Here is a 7,210-nt window from a genome sequence, read left to right as displayed (position 1 = left end):
TGTAACCTTGCAATTCGTGAGCTGCATCTCCAGCTCGGCTTGAACAAACTGTAAATGGGCAGAAGAAAATGGCTTTAAACTCAATCTCCTTAAAAGCTCCTGTGTCCTTTTCACACAAAAAAGAGGTCTATTTGCAGAGCCCAATGCAGAACTACACAGACAACACATACCAGTTTCGACACAACATAAATTTTTAGGCGTCACATTAGACTCGAAACTAACCTTCATTCCACACATAAAGTGCCTCAAAGAGAAATGCCTAAAAACAATGAACCTGTTTAAAATTTTGTCACATACAACATGGGGCAGTGACAGGAAGTGCCTGATGAACGTGTACAAAAGTCTTATACGTACACGCTTAGACTATGGGGCCATAGCGTATCTGCCAGCCCAAGCGCCTTGAAGATGCTTGACCCTGTTCACCATCTAGGTATCCGTTTGGCGACCGGTGCCTTCAGGACAAGTCCTGTAGAGAGCCTCTACGTAGAGTCTAATGAATGGTCACTGCATCTCCAAAGGTCGTACACTAGTTTCATGTATTTTCTCAAAACACATGCTGAACAAGGAACATCCAAGTTATTTAACAATAAACGATATGACCAGTGCCACCATTTTCCACAACCGACCTGCAATGAAACGGCCTTTTTCTCTGCACGTAAGGAACCTCAGTGATGAAATGAGTGTCCCACTGCTTGAACATAACTTAATGGCTTCAACAAAGCTATGTATGCTATCGGCTTCTCTTGGCCGCAAACAACATGAAATAAAACTGCTCCAACCCCATAAGGGGATGTGTCGCAAACCAGACCTAGTGGTTTTTAGGGTCATAGAAGGTTAGTACTGAATCCTGAGTGAGCATTTTCTTGCTTTTCTGAAATGCCTTTTCAGTTTCCTCCGACCATGCCCAAGGTTCCTCTTTCTGAAGAAGTTGGTATAGCGGCCTTAGTTCCGATGACATGTTCGGCATGAACCGGGAATAAAATGTCAACATGCCAAGATAGGCCTTTAGTTCCGTGCAATTTTTCGGCATTGGAGCCCTTCTAGTTGCTTCCACCTTTTCAACGCAACGGTGCACACCTGTCTCATCAATGACATGGCCCAGATATCTTACGGACTTCACAAAAAATTTGCACTTTTCGTGCCTTACTTTGACGCCATGCTTCTCGAAGCGCTGCAGGACTGCTTCTACACGTGCCAGGCATTCGTTGTAGTCGGCACCTGTGATAAGCACATCGTCAAGGTAACAAACTACTCCACTCAATCTCTTCAGCAACTCGTCCATGATTGCTTGGAATACTGCTGGTGCACTGGAAATGCCGTAGGGCATTCGAACATATTGGAATAAGCCCATGTGTGTATTTATAGTCAACAAGGGCCGCGAGTCAGGATGCAGCGTCCACATCGGACGGAGGCAAGCCCGAGCACAGGTGCTCGCAAGTAAGTATGGAAACCACCCCAATGTCTTGTACGTAGACGCGGCCAGCACCGCAAGCACTGCATTCGTCACCAGCGTAGTCGACAATCACGGGACCAAAATATATGCATCGTCAGTTTCCAGAGTGAGCGCTGCGGAGGCAGAGGAACTAGTGATAGCGTTAGCCATCACGACGAGACTGCACTGGGATTGCGTCATAGTTCTGACGGACTCTCAGACGGCATGCAGAAATTATTCCAGGGCTAAAATTTCCAGGGCTGCACATCGCATTCTGAATGGAGCGCACCAGCTGCCACCATACATACAAATCGTGTGGACTCTGGGGCATGAGTCCTTACGCGGCAATCAGCATGCACACGCCTACACCCGAGCGCATGCACGCCGGGAGCTGCAAGATGACCGCGCCAAGCAGTTCCAAACAGAGCCCATACCATTAACCTACACTCACATCCTACAACACTGTTGCCTTTCACGAAGAACACTACCCCAACCGCATAATGCTCTGACGCGAGAGGAAGCCGTAATATGGCGAAAACTCCAAACAAACACATATCCACATTTGAGTCTTTACCACGCCATACACCCTGCGCTGTATTCCTATAAATGTCCACACTGTGATCAATGTGCAACGCTTTACCACATGCTTTGGGCTTGCGCAAATACACCACAGCTCACACCCATAACACACCCCACGACACGGCAATGGGAGGCAGCGCTGTCCAGCTCCGACTCGACGGACCAGCTCAACCTGGTCAATCGAGCGAGAAGGGCAGCTAAGGCCGCTGCACTCCTGGACTGAGGGGACCACCCACTGCAGAGCGGAGGAGCTGCAGAGCGGAGGAGCTAAAGGTTATTCTCTCTCTCTCTCAGGGTGCGGCTCAACTTGCTGGTACGCTGACGACAAGTCCAAAACAGTAAACACTTTGCCTCCTGCTAGGACCGCAAACATGTCTTCAATCGTTGACAGTGGGTAGTGATCAGTTTTAATGCAGGGATTTACTGTCACTTTATATTCTCCACAAAGACGCACTTTGTTTCCTCGTTTTTCGACTACCACCAACAGTGTGGCCCAGTCACTTTGCGTTACACCCACCAGTACCCCATCAGCTTGTAGGCTATCTAGCTCTTCTTTAACTCGCTCCCTTATGGCATATGGTACTGGACGTGCCTTGCAGAACACTGGCAAGCTACCCTCTTTTAATGAAAGTTTCGCTTGAAAGCCCTTTATCAGTCCTAACCCAGGAGTGAAAACACTGGCATACCCTTTCACAAGGTTGTCCGCCCTAAGCTCCGCTTGCACCGTGTGAATACTATTCCAGTCGACGTCCAGCTTCTCAATCCAATCGCGTCCAAGTAGCGCTGGCTTGTTTCCTGGCACCACAACTACTGGTAGAATCTTTTGCTGTCCGTTGTACTCGACCGGAACCTCGGCTTGCCCCTTCACTTCCAGCGAGCTGCGGTAAGACTATATGATGCGTAGGCCTTTATATATCTTTTATTTTAAATCAGTTTTAACTCATAATTTTGCTAAATCAAGACACATATCCTCGCGCTCTTTGGCCTTAGATGCCCTTGCGCCAATAAAATGCAATCATCATCATCTAAAGGTCACTGAAAAAAAATTATTCTGAAAAGCAGTTCAAGAAGGGGGCTTGCGTCAGACAACATGCAGGCATGAGATGGTAGGCATTGGCTCTAATGGCACACGGTCGATGTGTCTAGATGGTATAGTATGAAATGTCTTTATTGATGGAGTTGGCATCCAAATTCGCCATGTTTTTTTGCAGACGGTCTGACCCGAAACCTGAAGCAGTGAGTCAGCAAAAAGAGATAGGGTGTATCAATGCTGCTCTTTCCACTCGGAAGGACCTGATCTGGGTTCGGGTTCGAGTGTGTATCTGTGTGCGCTACTGGGAGGGTGGGGAAAGCAAAGGCCAGTGATGCCGTCCACTTCAAAAGCGCCTCCACACTGGCTTGTGAAGAAAAAAGTGGGGAGCCTGCAAATTTCTGGAATCTTACTTGTGGCCGTTGTTCAGGTATCAGCCATCATGGAGCGGCCATCACAGCCATCATTCCATCCAACAGTCACAATAGTCACTTTTTCCACTACCGGACGCCGACGTTGTGGGCCTTTTTTTGCATTTACACAAACCTTTTTGCATTTCTCGCGGTCTTCGAGATGCAGCGACCACTTGTTGGGATCGAACCCACGACCTCGAGCAATGTCATAGCCATTAAGCTACCGTAACGGGCACAGTGTGCTTGTTTGCGGGGCGGCCGCTTGCGTAGTGCAGCCTTGACGCGGCGATGCTTTAATGCCCCTTTGCGACTCTACGCCCTGCATCAGTTGTCCGCTAAATAAATTTGCACGAGTTTTATTCTATTACGATAGCAATCATATGGACACTCCAGGTGAATTACCGTCGTCGCCGTGATGTTCCGTATAAAGTCCAAGAGCGACAACATGCGGCCGCGCACCGTAGGTGCGAGCGTGAGCCGAGAAGTATGGTGGCTTAATGCAGCGGTGTCTTGTGACGAACGCAAGGGAGGAAGGCGGGGAGGGTGCGTGCCGTCTTCTCACACGTGCAAAGGGGAGAGTAGGAGATGTGCCTGGGCTAGGAAGGGGCAGGTTAGTTCCCATCTTCTCTTCTACTTCAGCTGCGGCGGCTGAGTGCGGCCGTGCGCATCCCATCTTAGCGGCAATCTGCGCTGGACTCGAAAGCGAGCCGGCCGGATGTACCTGATGGCTTTGTGTGCGCTGATCTCGCGCGTCTAGTTCGCGTTAAAGCGAGAGGCAGCACAAACGGGAATTCGCTCGCCGCTCATCACGCCAGCATTCTGAGAGCGACCCAGCAAACCACAAATATCCATTGGACGTACCACAAAAAACCAAATATCGAAGACATTTAACGCCGTCTAGTTTACATCTATAGTATGTTCGACTAGTATGTGGCAGTCAAGGGTCATCCAAAAGACATCGATATGTCTTTGTGATTTGGACATCTCTTGCACATTCAAAGCTTTCGCACATTGATCGTACATTGTGTGTTGTGAGTAGATGCACACACTATGCCGTAGAAATACAAGCAAATTGTTACTGATGCCTAACAATGGGAAGATGGGACAGGCAAAAGTCGCGCTGTTGCCTGTTACAGTCCTGCAGTGGGGCATTTACTTTGTTTTTCGACATTATCATCACTGTGCACGTTCGAGATCCTACGAGAGGGAAAATGTGTACCTGAATTGCAAAATATCCCTCTGTTCATTCTGAAAAGATTCAACTGTAGTAATAAAGCCTAGAATTTCAGTTATGACTGCATTTATTTTGCAATTTAGCACGACCTCTGCACACACTGCTTGTGGTCTAGTACCGTTGCTGCTGGACACCGCGCGCGTTCTTTCGGCATTTTTTCTCTATGCTTTCGGTCTCGGTTACGTCATTTTTTTTCTCATACAAGAATGCTTTATTTTTCAGTTATATCTGTCGAAAGAGCGCGCAGACTCGAGGAGCACGCGCAGAAAGGTGCCCTTCGAAACCACACACAGGGAGACGCCACGTGCCTAAAACCCTGGTTGTACTGTAGGGAATTGAACAAACTACTTTTCACGAGCCTAAGCGGTGGATCACTCGGTTCTCGGGTCGATGAAGAACGCAGCCAGCTCCGAGACTTGGTGTGAATTGTAGGACACACTGAGCACTGATTCTTTGAACGCACATTGCGGCCTTGGGTCTTCCCTTGGCTTCGTCTGTCTGAGGGTCGGATCACATATCAAGAGAGCCTTCGGCGCACAGGGAACGTGCGTCCGTCGACTCGTTTTGACCGCGTCGGCATCACGGATAGTACGTTGAGTGCTGAAGCCACGCGCCAGCGGCCTCACGTGAGGGGAGGGTGGCGAACTGAACTGTTGTGCCAAAACTTCGCAGAGACCGAAACGAGGCATTGTACTACTGCAGCACGACGAGTGCGCACCTCGAAGAGGACCGCCGCAGGATGGAGTCGGACACCTGCAGGGAAAGCGCGGTCTGAATCGCGAGGCGCAGACGTCTGTTGCGACAGCTGTAGCGCGCACGTTTGCGAGAGAGTCGGAAGCTTGCGTGCACGGACAAATGCGGAAAGCAAACGCCGACCGATTCCCGCGCCGTGCACTAAGCGAGCGTGATCGCACGTTGCGTTGTTTGCCTTCGGAGTACGTCGAGCTCCTGCAAAGGTCGCTCGTCCGCGTCACCGCACGGGTGCAGGCGCCCTAGTCCCGGTTTCGTCGCAGGAATAGGAATCGGAAAAGATTCTTGCGCGGAACGGGGAGGACAAGGGTGCGCCCCGAAGCGGTAGTGATGCGGTTACGCGAGTGCGCCCGTCTGCGAGCGCGAAGACACGGCACGACGGAATAGTCGCCGCGAAGCGGAAAGTGGCTCCCTCGAAGCGGGGTTTGCCCGTTGGCGGAGATGAAGCGTTCCGTCGTAGTCCGCCGTCGGTCCAAGTGCTTCGCAGTCCCTGCCCCGAAAAGACTGTGCCACTCCAGTTGGGGCAGGGCCGACGCCACACGAGACGATGCCCTCTGCCAGGCTAGAGTCCGTCCTGCGGCGCCCGCTGAAGCGGCGCGCTGCGAGGGCGGCTGCCTCGGCGGGTTTGGGCTTCAGACACGGTCGTTTGCCACGCAACTGCTCGTGCGCCGCACGCGCGCAGGCGGTTTGTAAACCGCCTGCCAGCCTCGTCTATAAGTAGCTCCGTGTGGGCGAAGGACGTGGTAGGGCATCGTACTCGGTTCGCGCTGGGCTTTCGAACGTGTCGAGTCCTTCCAGCACGCTGGAATGGGCGAAAGCGATGTATCCGTTGTCGACCCAGATCAGGCGAGACAAACCCGCTGAATTTAAGCATATCACTAAGCGGAGGAAAAAGAAACCAACAGGGATTCCGAGTAGCTGCGAGGCGAAACGGGACCGAGCCCAGCACCGAATCCCCCGTCTTGCAGGCGGTCGGGAATGTGTATGGGAGGTGACGTTCTCGGGTGTTTGCGACGGTGCAAGTCCCCCTGACAGGGGCTGTCCCAGAGTGGGGCCAGCCCGTCTCCGCCGTTGCGCGCCGGGATGGAGCCTCCCGTGAGTCGGGTGCTTGAGAGTGCAGCCCTAAGTGGGTGGTAAACTTCATCTAAGGCCTAAATACGACGAGAGACCGATAGTTCACAAGTACCGTGAGGGAAAGTGGAAAGAACTTGAAGAGAGAGTTCAAGAGTACGTGAAACCGCTTAGAGTAACACGGGTGTGCCCTCGAAGCTCGAACAGGGTAGGATCAGTCTGCGGACGATCGCGGAGCCGGCGGCGGCGGGTAAACGACCCCTTTCGGGCTGTTCCGGCTGCTGGCACGCAGACGCGGTCTCCGGGGTGCGCACTTCCCACCGCCGGTAGAACGCCGCGACGGACGGGGTCAATGGGAAAAGTACGACTTATTGAGTCCGGCTGTGGAGGTGCCCTGCCCGTCCTTCGGGGACGGCTCGCGGGAGTTATAACTCGCCAGTGTACGAGAAGTTCGTCACCCCGTCCAGGCCCCATGGGCTTCTCCGGTTGTCGGGAGGCCCGAACGATGACGCCCTCCGGAAACGGAGCGGAGAGGAGAACCCGCTGGGCAAGCTTGTCGTCTCCTGCTGCCGGGTGGTCCCGTGGCGGCGGGTTGGGCCGGCGAGAGCCGCTGTGAGCGGGGCAATGAGGCGCTATCGTGGTTTGCGGCGAGTAGGTCGGTTAACCCACCCGACCCGTCTTGAAACCACGGACAAGGAGTC

At 52.4% G+C, this 7,210-nt stretch overlaps 1 non-coding gene across 1 annotated transcript; it reads left to right on the top strand.

The window, feature by feature from the left end:
- Positions 1 to 5,043: 5,043 nt before the first annotated feature.
- Positions 5,044 to 5,196, top strand: LOC119432032 (5.8S ribosomal RNA). Its single transcript, XR_005188107.1, has one exon. It is a non-coding gene; the product is annotated as a 5.8S ribosomal RNA (ribosomal RNA).
- Positions 5,197 to 7,210: the final 2,014 nt, after the last annotated feature.

This window comes from Dermacentor silvarum, chromosome 10 (genome assembly GCF_013339745.2).
Source record: "Dermacentor silvarum isolate Dsil-2018 chromosome 10, BIME_Dsil_1.4, whole genome shotgun sequence".
Classification (NCBI taxonomy): Eukaryota; Metazoa; Arthropoda; class Arachnida; order Ixodida; family Ixodidae; genus Dermacentor; species Dermacentor silvarum.
The sequence above is the reverse complement of the archived record's forward strand: the minus strand, read 5'-3'. Positions and strand labels throughout refer to the sequence as shown.